This window comes from Pinus tabuliformis, chromosome 7 (genome assembly GCF_031772625.1).
Source record: "Pinus tabuliformis cultivar Carrire ecotype Pingquan chromosome 7, CPIR1, whole genome shotgun sequence".
In the NCBI taxonomy this organism is placed as follows: Eukaryota; Viridiplantae; Streptophyta; class Pinopsida; order Pinales; family Pinaceae; genus Pinus; species Pinus tabuliformis.
In genome coordinates this window covers 72,177,238-72,194,009 of record NC_142293.1, presented here as the reverse complement: position 1 = coordinate 72,194,009, position 16,772 = coordinate 72,177,238, and positions in this window count along the sequence as shown.

Sequence of the window (16,772 nt, the reverse complement as noted above, 5' to 3'; positions counted from 1 at the left end):
TTCTGCGTACCATCTGACCCACCTTCCACAAAGCATTCTTACCTTGATGATACCGCACACTGGCACTTCTGATAGAGTGGCCAACTTTGTCCTTGATGACAGACAGGCCCACTCTGGACAAGCATCTTAATGGGGGACCAAGGAGTCGGATGGAGAAAGAGATGCTTGGAAAATAGTTAATCAAGGCGCCAGTACTTTGTATTCATTAATGTCACTCTAGTGAGGCGCTCACAGTATTTTGACAAAAATATGTAACAAATAATTACACACCATTCTGGCAATCCTTTGCTGTAACTTCGTGTAACAAATCTTTTAGCTTTATCAATTCAATCAATTTTGGTTACCTTTTTAGGTCATAAATCTGTTACAGAGAATTAAAAAACCCCAAGACAATTGAAATCGGCCGGCAGGGAAGTTTTCCAATGTGATTTATCGTCAGATTCGAGGACGTAAGTCGCTTTAAATGTGCTGGAGAGAGTTCAATTGGTTGCATTTTTATCCAGTCCTTTTCAGTTTCTCGGTAATTAGAGCTGGGCATGGAAGGATAGTGTGGACTTGGCTAGCCATGGTGAGAAATGTGTACCTTTCTGGCTCAGGCGTAACAAACTCTTGTGTTTCTGATCAACGCAGTAGGTTTTGGATTTTTTCCAAGTTACAGATCGCTTCAGATACTCTCAAAATCCAGTATAGTTGTGTGTGAACGGGGAATGTTTTCAGTGTGGAATGGGACATTTATGGCCTACAAATCGGTATATAATGAAATATTGTGGAGTAGGTAACATTTACATATCCATGTATATTAAAAAAAAACATGGGCATCCACCGAATCAAGTGAAATAAAAATATTTACAATAAGTTTTTATAATATAAAAAAAAATTATATCAGATTTATGAGAAGAGAATTAATTATTATTGTTCCAATAAGGTGGAGGCTCTTTTCTCATAAGGGGGTAATAACAATAAGCTGAGGCTCTTTTCTCATAAGGGGTAATTTATTGTTTTCGCACTCTTTTGATTTGTTTAAAATAAAATGATGATAAAAATATATTTATTTTAAAATAAAAATATATTTATTTTAAAATAATAAAATAATAAAATTATTATTATTATTATTATTTTTTAAGTTTGGTAGGATTGTATTTTCATTGTTCAATTTCTCACTTTCAGGGATAGCACAAGATTTGAACATCGCTAATTGGGCTATCTTAAGTGGACAAAAATTTATTACTATTATTATTAATTGTTATAATTAAGTTATTGGTTATTTTTGAGCTTGACTTTTATGATAACACATAATATTCTTTCATGGTATTCATGTGAAATATAACCTATTTAAAAGAGAACTTAAACCAATCTAAATCTATTTTAACAAAAATCTACCAAAAACCAAAATAAATTAAATTTCTTTTCACTTAAATTTTTTTTTACAAAATTTAATTTACCTTTAATAAATCCAAAATTAAATAAATATAAACTAATATTTGTATAAAAATATTATAATATAAATCTAAACATCTAAATTAAATTAAAGTAAATATATATATATATATATATATATATAGTATTCTCTCCACCATTCTTTTCTTTTCATTTTCTTTCTTTGTCAAGTTAATTAAAAATTTTTATATTCAAAAAATATTGATGTAAACACATTAAAGAGATGTCCATTCATTATATTTTATCGACTTTTTTCCTTTTTTCCTCTCTTTCAAGTTAATCAAAATTAAATAGGGAAGGTTGGTATTCAATTCTTTCCTTTTCAAGTTAATTATAGGGGAAATTTGGTAATAAAAAAAAAATTGGTATTCAAAAGTAGATTGTGTGATGGCAGGACAAGCCTTATTCATTTTACTAAGTAGCATTTAATGTCAGGTTTGGTGGTGATAGGTTGGTGGATTTGAATTGGCTTCAAATTTAATGACTTACACACTTTTTACCACGGAATTAAAGACTGAACCGCCCAATGACTCTAAGTTAAGAATTTCAAAATATTTTGCCTAATGTTAGAATTTCAAAATAGTTTGCCTAATGTTAGAATTTCAAAGTGTGTTACAATTTTTAACCATGAATAAATAACCTTATCACAGATAATCCACCAGTTAAATCTCATCCCTGTTGGATAGAAAATACAAAGATTTCCCGTACTAGTGATCTCCAGGGTAGAAAATACACCGATTTCCCGTAGCAGTGATATGGAGATCACTGGTAGGAGCGCGTATATCACATCCCAAGAGAAAGCCACCTCTGCAAATTTTACATTTTACATTGTTATGAAATAGTTAAGACAATCAAATTTTTCAGTGTGTCACATCCACAGCGAAAGCCACATTCTCAAAATTCACAATGTTCCAAAGATAGATACGACGTTTTACTATTTGGAGTGAATTGAGTATTATTGGCAGGCTCACAGGAAGCATTGAAACATTTTAAAATGGCCCACTCCCTTGCAACTTGAGGTGGGGCAGCAGCAACAATCACACGGAAAGCCTTGGTCGAAAGTTTCCAGCCAAGCATACAGTCTTATTGATTCGATGTGCCTTCCCAAATCATGTGAACAGCTATATTTACTGCTGGAAAAGCGAAAGGAGGCGAACAATATCTGATCATTAAAAATTGTTAAATGCTCTTTTATGTACATATTTTTGATGACCTTAACAAATCTATTGTTTAAAAATCTTAATGCCAGCAAACATAATATTGTGTCCACTGGATGTGCAAATTGTAATCATATGAATAAAACCATGCAGCCATCCTTTTTGAATAACAAGACATCCAAATCAAATCCATATGGTCCACGTGACTGTAGAGAAAATTTGAGCCATTAAATTAAATTATAAAACTCTCAGTTGTTTGGTCCAACACGGCAGATTCAGAAGAATGCCAAAGTTTCAAAATTCAATCTTTATCAGTCCAGTTTTACAGATAATGGACTCCTATCACAACTGTATTAAATGGCTTTTGGGCTCATGTGGGATTTCTGTAGCTGAACACCGTCCTATCTCCTTACCTTTGCACTGCTGCTTATGTTAAGAATGAAAACAATGATTATGTAAATGTGTTTTTTACATTAAATGGACAGATGTATAGCTACTAAATGGACAGTTGTATGGTTATAAATAGACAGTTGTATGGCTATAGGAAGTTATGTAATGGTGTCCTTTTATCAAAATGATGTTGCTAAAAAGGTTATTGTAGGGTTGGAGAGTGATCGTTGACTTTGAATATTAAGCATTCCCATCTTTTATTTTATAGAGATTTTTTTTTAGAGTATGAGATTTTTTTAGAGTATGTAATGGTGTTTTCTTATGAAAAAAATATTATGGAAAAAGTTACTGTATTGTTGGAAATTAATCCTTAACCTTGGATAATAAGCATTTCAATCCCTTACTTTTTCCACACTGTTAAAATTTTACCACTTAAATTCTAGGTTTATTTTTGTAAATTCAGTTTCCTACATTTTCTTCCTTGTTTAATTAAAAGCTTATACAGACAGGATTACTGTGCATAATTTGTATTTTTATTTTGTATTAAATTGCTGTCACTCAATTGTTGAACACGTTATTAACATTGAACAGCAAGAGAAGCCATACTGAACTTTTCTCCTATGAAGTTGACAGCTTTCGCATGTTTAGATTTCATAGTTTCAGACATGTAGAAATCACCGACTGACTGCACTCCAATTGGTAAGCTGTTGCCTGGGCATATTTTATCTCTCTTCACTTACTTAAACAATTACGCTTAGTTTAACAAGGCAGAGGAGTTACTTGAAAAGTTATGGAAATTTCAGTTATATTTAAAGGAAATCCAGCAAGGATTTTTGTAAATCCAAGTTATAGTTGTTAAACTTTAAAATTTTAGTTGTCTTAAACGTTTTTGATGGTGCTGAATCTACTTCGACCATCAGAAACACTATTCAAAAACTGCATCTACAAGATTTTTTGAAAAATTTTCCCCAGATTCTGACCACTTTTAACTGTCCAGGCAGTTCCACCACACAACTCTTTGCACCTGGAATATTTTATCTGCAGAAAGGAACACTGCAGAAATATGCTTGACACCATGCCTTTACAAGCCAGAGAGGCTTGGTACAATTTTCTTTTATTATTATTTTTTTTTTTGAAAAAGCTGGGTCTTTCTGCCAAGTACTAACCGTTTCATGTTAGGCGATCGATTTAGCCCATGTGCACACATGGTCATAATATTTTTATTCTAATTCTTAATTTTAAAAGAATATTGTTAGAACACACAGCTAACCATGACTGCTGAAGTGGCAAAAGTCCGAAAGTATAGATAAACCCTGCCCTACAAATAATACTTATCTCCACACATGGAGGAATGAGGATCTTCTACCTCTTGGATTTTTATCTCCTTCCAGAAGATTCTCTTGTAACCGTGAGTGATTTTAGATGCACTTGTTCAATTTTATTAATATCTATATCATAAAGAGTCAACCTCAAATTTAATATTTTACATTCATTTCAATCTATGTCAAATTAATGTCAAATTAATAATGTCGGCAAAATTTGTGTTCCAAAATATAACAGGGAAGGGTTAAATAATGATTTTTAAATATATGAAAAATTAATAATATAGGTTCAATATATGTAAGATTATTATTGATATCAAAATTGTGTATTTTAAAATATTGTATAGAAAAAATTAAATAATAATTTTAAAAATTTATGTTTTAAAAACAAATTTAAGCATAAAATATTGAAAAAAAAAGAATTAATGTTTCAAAGAAATTTTGAAAATGTAATATAGTAAAAATAATGATTAAGTAGTATTATATAAGTCTTGATAAGTCTCAAATACGATTTCAGAAGTCTCTGTAAGATTCCAGAAGTATTTCACAAGTCTCGGTGGGATTCCAGAAGTCTCGGTGGCTCAGATCTCCTATCTCCTCTTCCGCAGATCTCAGAAGACTTGATAGTCTCAAATACGATTTCAGAAGTCTCGGTGGGATTCCAGAAGTCTCGGTGGGAAGTATCGGGCTTTCTCAGATTTCCTATCTCCTCTTCCGCAGATCTTAGATCTCTTCCGCAGATCGGGCTTTCTCAAATCTCTTTCGCAGATCTCCTCTTATATATATATCTGCGATTTATTGGAAAACATATAAACCAACTAGCACGCAGATCTTGCTAGGCTTTCGGTATAGATCTGCAAATTCTTGCTCGGCTTTCGGTATAGTTTTTATGATGAAAAGAATCCTAAATTAAATTAATACCTTCTCCCACGATTGGGAAGAGATCTTTCTTTAGCTTTCGATATAGATCTGCGGCATTGAATTGAATCTGCAGTATAGATCTGGTGCAGATCTGCGGTATAGATCTGGGGCCTGCTCGCATTTACAGTTTATTTCACGGCTAGGTTTTAGATCTGAGGCTAGATCTAGGCGGCTAATTTCTGCGGTCAGATCTAGATCTAATCTTATCTTCTGTCTTATTTGTCTGCGGCTGCGTTCTACGAGCAAGTAAAATATGGCTCCGAGCTTCGCAAAAATAACTGGTGGCTCATCCGCCTCTGAAGGGCAATCTCCTGCCCATATCGTGAGTGAAGCCCCAGCTCCCACTATCCAAGTGGTCCAGGACTCACTCGATGAAGCTTTGAAGTTCTCCGAAAGTGCCCTAATTTGCCGGTTCAATGGTTTTTGGCCGCGGCTGATAGCACTCCAAAATTGGATCTCGAAGGTATGGAAGCCTATCATTTCTGATGAAATTAATATCTACCCCTGTGCTAGAGGTTTCTTTATAGTAGATTTTGAAAATCCTAAAAGCAGACAATGTATTCTAGATTCCGGCCCTTGGTTTTGGGAAAAATCAGGCCTATTCATGAAGCCATGGAACCCATCATTCGATCCCTCTACAGCAGTGATAACCTCAGCACCAGTTTGGGTGAGATTGCCAAGCCTACCCTTGCATCTCTGGAATCTCTCCTCACTAAAAGCCATCGGAAATGCAATTGGGAAATTTTACTGCAGGTGCCCAGAAACAGAGGAATATGCCAGAACCACCTATGCACGCATCTGTGTGGAAATGGATTTCAGCACCGGATTCCCAGCTGAAATAAACCTAACAAGTAAAGACTATGTGTGGAACCAGAAGCTTGATTATGAAAGTGTCCTCTTCAAATGTCAATCGTGCTTTGAGACGGGGCATCTAGCCAAAAATTGCCCAAAAGCCTCTGAGAAAAATTTTGCTAGAAAAAACCACCACAGATCTACATGGTGGGAAGGAGCACAAAAAAAACACTACACTGTCATCAAAGAAGAAGAATATTCTAGAGAAAATGAGTCACAAGAAATTAAGGAAGAAGGAAACAACTCTCAAAACAAGCAAGGAGAAAGCCCACCCCAACAAATCAACAGTTATGAGGATTTGAATACCGCAGAAAATAAATCTTCATTTAACAGCAAAGCAGATCTCCTAAACCAAACTTCTTCTCCGACTATTTTCAAAAGAACGAACACAATAGATCGCGAAGCTAAGACACCAATGTCCCAAGAACCAGAAGAGATGAAGGAGATGCAAGACAAAGGAAGTTGGAAGACCGTAGAGAAAAGAAAGAAAGCTACAACACCAATCTCGCCAAGAAAGACGAGGAGCCAGACAAGTAAAAATTAAGAAAATTGTAGGTCCAATAGACCAATTTGGTCTGAGTGGAAGTTAACCATCATCATCATCATATAATATTTGATAATTTGAAAAAATTAAATAAACAAGAAAAATTTGATTGTGGAAAAAGAAAATGTTTTGAAAACTCAGAGTAAATTTGAATAATATGATAAATTTTTCAATTTTATGATGTTTTTTGAGTTTTAAAAATAAAGTAGGGGAAAGATGTTTGAAAGTGCAACTTAATCATTTTTAAAAGGGCAAATTCTTTGGTATTTGAGAGGGTGTTTTGTAAGTTTTGAGTTTTTAATGAAAAAGTTAGATAAAGGTTTGTTAGGTTTTGAAAGGAAATAGTTAGAATTTCTGCCTCAAAACTTGAATAAATTAATTTTGAAAATCACTTTTATATAATATTTTCATAAATTAGTCCGCATGGGGTAGCTCAAGTCGCAGTGGCCATGGAAATGAAGTCTCACCGAACTAGAAGTATCTTGGGCTACCCTTCCCATGTAGCGTGGTGTATATGGACATGAAAATTGGAGAGTCCTACCAAGCATACAAAATAAAAAATTCATAAATTAGATGATAATGTGAAAATATTTATTTAGAAATGATTTTTATTTTGGGAAGCTATGAAAAGTGTTAGGTAAATTCAACATAGATCCATAATCTTTGGAATCTATTTGGATAAAGCTTATAATAGGATTGGATGAAACTTAAATTTTTATTGCAATGGTTTTGGTATTGATTGTACACATATGGTTAATAATATTCTTTTTTGCATGATTCAAATCGTCAATAAATAGTTTTAGCTCTTTTTTCCATAGGATCATTTTCATCAAACCATCAAGAAAGTATGCCCATTGTCCCCTTACATGTTTTAAACACTCATGGTTTGGTCATATTTTTCAAGTAACCAAGTTATAGAGGGTATTTCTCTTCTAGGAGAGGTCTTCATATGGTTAATAACCAATGTGTTGCTAACTGTCATCCTTCTTAGTGTTAATGAGGAATCAATTGATATTATGTCTTGAAATTTTTGTATTTTCTTTTAAGGCCTTAAGTGATTACAAGTTAGACATTGAATAGGATGCCACATCTCTTAGGCATATTGAACATCCACTACCTTCTTCCCTCTTGTTATTCAAGGGTACATTTGGTGGACACATGAATAATCAGTAGTATGCAACATTTATGGATGGGCATGATTGCTCGTGTTTGGGTTTGTGACTTCATCATGGTATTTGCAATTATGGAAAGTTCCCGGGTTTCGGCCAACCGTCCAAGGAGTCAACATCCACACTTGACCATGAAAGATTGGAACCATGACAAACCTTTTTCTTGATGACCTGCTGTGTTTCAACCATTCTTAATTTGGATCTCATTTCATGCTTGTTTCATTCCCATGTGAAAATGGCTTGCTAACTTCTCCAACTTCCTATCTTCCTCAGTGGTGGCTCTCTACTATGGTCTACATTGATAATCGATTAAGGTCTTTGTTGTGGTATATTCTTGGAGGATAGTGTTTTGAGTGGTTAGCATAGCTCAAGGAAAACCCAATAGTAAACTAGGAGATGGTGAGCCCAGTAGTAGACTAGGAGCTCCTCACCCCCCACTCACTCATGCTTAATACAAGGCCAAATCTTTGGCAACCATTTACAATCATTGCACTCCTCTTGTAGTTAAAGAAAATGTTGAGTTAGTCAAAGTTGAAGCTCATTTGGAATGGGATTTTCTCCCTGATGTTGAAGCTCAAGAGGAGCTACACCCTTGGGTTCTTGACACACGCACCTTTATAACTTGGGACACCAAATATTTAAAATAATTGACTTACATTTGCAGATAAAAAATGATTATGGGAAATCTCTTGGTAGAAATAAGTGAGGAATACCAAGCCACCTCACTTCAATTAGATGACGTAGCATAGGCTTTTGGGATATCTCTCTTTTGGTTTAGAATTTTCTAGTTGTACATGTTACTCAAACAAGGTGGATAAAAATATTTTTTCTACTATTTGTTTAATTTTCCTGGTGGCATAGCCTATGTACTATTCTACCTTTTTTAGTTAATACATAAACCTCTACCTAATTTACCTCCTCAAAAAAGTGATTGCAAGTTACAAATGAGAATCTTCCTATTTGGATTTATAAACTTTAGATATATATATATTTTTTAATTCATAAACTATATATATATATATATATATATATTCTTTTTGGCATTGGTCTCTCCTATATTAATATGTGAAGTTGATTTTTATAAATGTTATTATTGAATTTTCAGTTTTGGCAATAAATTTTTTTCATTCTATTATTGAAATTGATAATTGTTTTAAAAAAAATTAATGAGTTTTATATTTACTGTAGAGTTTAAATTCTATAACATTTAATTTGAGTTTCAATTCTATTTCAAATTCTATAACATTTAATTTGAGTTTAAATTCTATTTCATTTAATTTTGAGAAAATAAGAAAAAAACATTGAAATTCTTTTTATAAAACAAATATGAGGTAAAATAACCTGCCTATAAGACATTTTCACTTGTGTTTGATATATGAATTCTTGTGAGTAAATGAGGGGTTAGACTTTGAATAATGATCCATGAGAATTCCTTTATGTTCTTTTGGCTTGAGTGATATTATCACCTCTCCTGACTTTTCCCAATGAAATGAAAAATCATTATTAAATGAAGAAAACAGTGATGTTTGATGCAGCAAGATTAATAACCTTAATTTTAAATCAAAACTTAACCAGCATTATAAATTTGGTCCCGCAGCATTAATTCAATAAATAAAAAAACAATTAATAAGAAGGGTCCAAAGATTCCGTGGTAACAAAAGTCTGTACAAATATGGCCACATTGTACTAAATTAGTGAACTCTTCTCGGCAAACTGAAGTTGGACAATGCAACGTGTGATGGTTGGTAAACCATTTGACTAACTTGTGATTTGATCCGTCAACTGAGATTGTGAATCTTCGATGCTCATCCCAAAGTTGCTCTCTTCCACGTTGTTCTTCACGCACTCTATGAGTTCTGTAATCTGTTTTAGCAACTCACCGTATGATTTTACATTTCATTATTTTATGGTTAGATTTGTATGTTGACTTTAATACATTTTTTTAAGGACTACGGCCATATTGCAACTACGAAAAAGACACCTGACAACCACTATCTCAACCAATTCAAAATTATTATTTTTCATCGCAACCAGCTGTTTTCATGGCATTTTTGGTAGTAAATCTATAATTAGTAAAGCGGATTAGAAGACTCGGGTAATTTGATTTTTTAATATGCGAAATTTATTTATTTTCAATTAATAAAATTACTGTGATTTTATGATAATATGTTAAATTTGTCTATTAAATGTATAAATTACAATCAATTTTATTATTAAATGTATAAATTACAATCAATTTTATTATTAATATTTTGAACATGTGTTTAATTTTGATATAATTGAGTGAACTTAACCACTTTCGAAAAGGTTATAGGTTCAAAACTAGATGAGTAGAGTATACATGCCTTCGTAGATGGGTCCCTTGTCCCACAAACAAAGGGTTTCATGCAGTGACAAATGCATAATTATAATAATATATGTTTATAAAGTTATAAATTCAAATCCAAAAAAAATAAATGTATATTTATATAAATTTTAATAATCAAATTGCTAAACCAAAATAAATCTCCTATATGATAAATATACAATTTTCAATTAAAAATAAATTATTATTATTATTAAAAACTTTTTAACCATTTTTATGTTGAAATGTTCGAAAATATATAGAACATCTTACAATATGACAATAATAACTTGGAGGAAGTGTATTCTTACAAGTACCTAGGAATTGATATCCATCACAAGCTCAACTGGAACCATAGCATTGAGAAAAGGATCAATGGGGAATGGAAAGCTTATTTTGGTCTTGAAAATAATTGTAAAACAACAAACCTTGTGATGTGGGATAAAAAGAAGTTCCTCTTTGAAACTTTAGTCACTCCTGTTATCTTATATGGCTGTGAAGTTTGGGGCTGCAGCATCTCCAGAGAATCTTGGAGGAAGATTGAGCAAATCCAGAAGCGTTTTATAACTTATAACCTGAAAATTAAAAGTAATACACCCTATCCTATTCTCCTTATAGAAGCAGGTCTTTCTTCTATTGAGAGCCTAGCTATGCTCAGGTTTCTGATGTACAAGCACAAGCTCAATAACATAGACAATCATAGACTTCCTAAGCTAGCTTTAAATTCCAGCCAAAATCACCTAAGGCTTAACCGAGGATGGCATAAGGACAAAAGGGCCTGGTTAAACTATTGGGAGATCAATGAGAATGATGCTTTGCAAAACATAAATAACATTAAAGATATTGTTACTTCTAAGTTCAAAGAAAAATTGTGGTGTGAGAAAGATTTAGCGTCTAAAAGAAAATTAAGTTATTATAAGAAGGTCATCAACCCCACCCTTGAAGATCAAAAGTATCTCTCTATTCTAACTAGCTCAAAAAAGAAAATTAATATAGCAAAGATTAGAACGAATTCTCATGAGCTCCATAGTGAAACTGGCCGCTGGGTAGTTCCTAAAACGCCATGGATGGAAAGAATCTGCCATATTTGTGAGAATAGGAGCATCGAGGATGAAAACCACTTCCTCTTAGAGTGCCCTGCATACAACCACATTAGATCTCAATTTCACAACCTTTGTTACAATACTGACCTTCCTAGCCTTTTACAATGCCAAAATTATAGTGAACTCGGGAGGCTTCTCTCCAAGCTTTTTGAGCATAGGAATAAAATCTTAAATCAAAATAAATAATTTGTCTTTTTAGGTCCGATAGATGATTATTTGGTCTCAGCGGACGTTAACCAACATCATCATCATCATCAATAAAAAACATATTTTTATATATAAAAGTTGATTTTTAAAATATTTAATTATTGTATAAAAGATATTTGTTAAATTTATGAGAATTTAGTTATATCTATTTAATGATGATTTATTTTTATATTTTGTAATTATTATTAAAAAAAGATCTTTTAAGATTGAAGGAAATGTTATCTTGATATATAAAAAATTACCATATAATTATGATTAAAATAAATTTGGTATATACTCTATGGAATTGAATTAAAAATTAAACATGTTCAACTCACTGTAATTATTATTATTATTATTATTATATTCTCATAAACATATAATAACATATATAACTAGCAATTGTCCCTAAAGGTAGATATATCTCAAAAGTAAATGAGTCAATCAAGTAGACTTGCAAGTTATCTCTAGTTAGAAGGAGGATAGGAGAACTCAAGCTATGATGACATCTGTCTTGGCTAGTAGTGCTGGTTCGAGACGTAGTAGCGTCATCATGGAACAAAAAGGAGGTTGTGATGGATCTGAAGAGATGTATCAGGGTATTCCACGTTAAGGGCTTCACTGTCATAGTAATCCAAATGGTTTTGTCCTCACACAACATTTATCATTCTATCGAGATCAAATCCAGACTGGCGATGGTGGTTGGTATCCATCAGGGAAAAGATTTGGAGGGAGGGACCTTCGACGATGGTTTTATTTCCATAGATGGCTTCCCTAATCTAAATGCAGGATCTAATCTCTCGTATGGGTTATACTCATTTTCTTCACTGCTAGGTCTGGTCGATGGATATGCAAAACATTTATGCTTCCATGTTTCATTCCATTTTCGTGATATCTTGTTTCTTAAGGAAGTTGAGCTTCTTCCTAAAGGTTTTTTTTATTGTTGTTTTGGGGGTGCAGATTTCATATGGTAGTGGGAGGTGGTAGATGGGTATGATGTTCCCCTCGAGCTCCAACACAAATTGCATGCAAGTAGAAAGAGCAACCTTGTTGAGACAAATAAATGGACGAAATTTGATGATCAATCCTCAGATCCATATGAAGGAGGCCCGATCCAATGCATGACATTCGAGGATGTAGATGAGGTTTGTGGGTCTGCTATGGATCTATCATGCTATAGATCATTCATGGTTTCTGTGCTTTCATTCAAGCGATGGATCATGCCCAAAACAAAATTGATCTCTACAACAATCAAATATCAAATATATGGGTAAGTAGTAGTGGATTCTTGCCTTGCCAAGGTGCACGATGCAACAAATCTATCGGATGAGACCAATATGAGGATGGATCTGGTTTTCCAAGCCCCAGATCTGATTGAAGGAGATTTGATCCAAATTTTTATTAAAACACTGAGTGGGAAATCAGTTTGTATGAGGGTTTGGATCTAGGACCGGGTACAAGATCTGAAGCAAAAGATTCAAGAATAACTAGGTATTCCAGTAAGACTCCAAATTTTGATTTATGCGAGGAAATCTTTGCAAGAGGGATTCAAGTTGCAGGACTATGGCATTGTACCTGATTTAGCCATCATCATGAACATGTGACTTCTTGGAGGTTGTCCTGGATCTAGGTCCAAAGGTCCAACTTCCTTCAAGGATGTAGTTAAAGGGAAGAAAAATCTGAAAATTATTGCAGAACAATGTCCTAATATTCCTGGTCCTTATATTGTGGAGCAGATAAACTAGGTGTTGGCATTGACAATTAACTTACCAGAGGTAAATGAATTATACTCTGATTTCCATGCAAGAGAAATTATCTACAGATTCAATGGATTCTGGATCAAATCAGAGAGCTTACATCAATGTATTTTCTCTACCTGGATAGAAAACTATGAAATTCACCTATGTTCTAAAGGTTTTTTTAATGTCAAGTTTGACAAAAGAATAGATATAGAATATGTATTAAATGAGGGACCATGGTTTTGGGGAAATGCGTGTCTCTTCTTGATACCTTGGTTCCCAAGATTTGATGCAAATACCATGGTGGTCTCCAAAATTATAGTATGGGTCTAGTTACATAACTTTCCCCTGCACTTTTGGCATCACTTAGTATTAGAAGGAATAAGAAATTCCTTGGGGAAGTTCCTAAAAGTGGATGCAGATAGAGACTCAAAAGAGATTTTCACTTTTTCCAAAATCTGTGTAGAGGTAGACCTCAATAAAGGTTTACCTGATAGAATTATTTTGTTACACAACAATCTATAGTGGTCCCAACCTCTTGATTATGAGAATACAACATTTCACTACCGTATATGTTTACAAACTAGTCATCTTCAAAATGCATGTCCACAAGCAAAAACATATCCAAAAAGGAAAAAGTGACAAGCTCCAAAGCCAAAAGGTTGGCAGTTTTCAAAATCCCAAGAAGTCGAAGCAGAGGATGCAAAAATCCTAGAAAAAACCTCAAACAACAATGTCCAGAAATCCTAGGAATCCATGCAGAAGAGTGATGTTGAACATAATTCTTCAATAGTTCCAATGCCTTCCGTTCAGCAGCAACAGATAGAGAAAATCCCATCTAAAAAAGAAGTTAGTGGTACCAAAAGAATTCATGCATCATAAATTTCAGATTATGATAAAGAAATACCTGTAAATGTAAAAGAGACTCAAATGACTATTGTATCTTCCACTCCCAACTCTAATGGTTGGAGGAAAGTGGAAAAAAAGAAAGGTAGAAGAGAGTAGATTTGTATTAACTCTTTGATGAGTTGTTATTGATATTCGATACCCGGATCTACTATTTTACGCATATGCTGTCTAGCATCTACAATATGTAATTTTGTTCATTATGAATAAAATCACGATTTTTCCTTCGAAAAATAAAAATAAAAAATTGCCCCTAAAAGTGAAAAAGATGCATTTTTGAAAAACTAAATCACTAAATATAAATATTATTTCTAATATAATAAATATTTATTGGAAGTAATGCTTCCTTGTGTGTCATGTGATTATAAGTTGCTGTTGTGATTCCAGAGATGTCAATCTAGAAGTTATTGTTTCCTATGTGTATGAGTTGTAATTGAGTCATGTCCAAGTCATAGATCCACTTTCTTAGGATCTAGATTCATTGAAGAAAGTGATTTAAATCCTATAAATATAATTGTTGTGATCAATAAAGAAAATGAGTGTGGTTATTTTTTGTGTGTAATATTTCTCTCAAGCTCTCTATGTTTTCTAACATGGTATCAGAGCTTGTTCTAGCTTCATTCCCTTACAGGAAGGCCAGGAAGATGAGAGAACCTTGAGTCTTGAGTGTTATCTTATCTATACATACATTAGTTACATAAATTAGTTAATAAAGTTTATGATCTATTGCGTTGTGTGAATATACTATGTTTGTGCGGAAATTTGTGAGAGCAACCATCTATGCCGCTAGAAGGAGATGAGCCTCTTTATAACAAAGCATAGCTTCAAAAATTCCAAGAACTGTTGCAGGCTTCCCTATTTAGAGCATAGAAACAACCCTTATACGAATGTGCCTTGAGATCAAATCACCATGGGTCCATCAGCTAATGTTCTTTCTATTATTGTAATGGTTTCAATTCTGGGTTCTGTGGTAGCAACGAAAGTAGTGAATCTCGTGCATTGCAACACACACGTGGTGGAATATGTGACATTGTATCCAAAAGTCTGCATTTCGTTACTCTTGTCCTACACGGTGACTTTGAAGCCAAAGAAGAGTCATATCACGAATTTTATTGTGTACATGAGCCTGGTTAATTCCCACAATCTGGTTGTCTAGTCCGCAGGCCTAAAAACCAAAAGAAGTATGATGAGTAAAAGAAAAATCGATGCTCAAGGATTATATGTAGAATTTCTAGACCACTACAGACTAGATTCACCATGTTGATAAATCTAGGGCATAGTAATTATGTGATTTCTCTTATATTAGTAACTGCTTGTGGGTGATTTTTACTTCTTTAGATTATGATCTTCTTTTACTTAAGTTATTAGCGTTATTCTTCATCAAACAACTACCAACGCATAAACCATAGAGAGACAAGAGACACAAAATATAGGCTATTAGCTAGGGCCAAAATATCTCACTCTTTGAGAGGAAAACCCAAACAAATTCTTCTTCTTATAGAGATTCCAATAGATAAATACCAAGACCAACACCCTTAACCTATTTTCCTCTCTAAGACTAAGACACAAATCTCCTTTGTGAATGATAGTCAATCTTTTGCTCCTTCCTCCTTCTCAACTTCTTTTCAACCTTTGCTTTCTTTAGACTGTCAACTTCCTTCCACTTCAACTCCCTAGGAGAACTGCACCACTATTGCAATAGACTTCTCCTCTCCTCAGCCTTCACTGTTGCAATATATTAACTTTCTCCCTTCTTCCACTTCCACTCTATAGGAGGATTGCACCACTGCTACAACAAACTTCCCCTCTCCTTGGCCTTCACTGTTACAATATATTTATTTTTTCCCTTACTGATGTAACATACTTCTAGCATGTATAGGTGTTTTCTGCCCTTAAAATAGTCCCATAAAGCATCCTAAGAACCTCACTCTTCCTGTAATTTACTTCGCTGGTTATGAGAGACTTCTATCTCCTTTTCTTGCACTTTTGTCCACCGTAGACCATCACATAAAACTTCATTGAAATCTTCCTTCTGAAATGAGGCTAAGCTACCAATAAATAGTTGTTTTCCTCTGTAATTAGTTGACATGAAAGAGCTTGAGCCAATATGTCTCTTAGAGTAGGTCATTTACTCCATTTAGTAGCTAACATGAAGGAGTTGTTTGTGCTTGGTCTTGGAGGAATTACATAATGTCTCATACACAATGTAACATACCAAGAAGGGTCCTTCATACATGACATAGACTCATTTTGACTTTTATGATTAGATGACAAATCCTAAAGGCTCTCAATGGGAACCATCACTAAAAATAAAATTCCTTTCTCATGAAACCCATGAGACAAGCATAATAATAATTTTATTTTTCTTCTTTTCATCAATTACATAAAATGACAATTATACATGTCATTATGAAGACCGAACCTAGTTACTTTTCAACACTCCCTCTTAACTATGGATGTATTCATAATGGTACTTGGTCATTCTCAATTTTGAAGAATTTCTCATAAGAAGATTCGGATTGGTAACCCATCTGTTTAGCATCATACCAACCAACATTGTCACATAGCAAGGCCTTGAATAATATATCTATCTCTCCATGATATCTGAGCACAATTATGGCAAGACCAATGATGTATAGACACCCTCATGATTGTTTCTCTCGGAACATACCCCACCCATGTTCTGAGGGTGTGTTCCACCA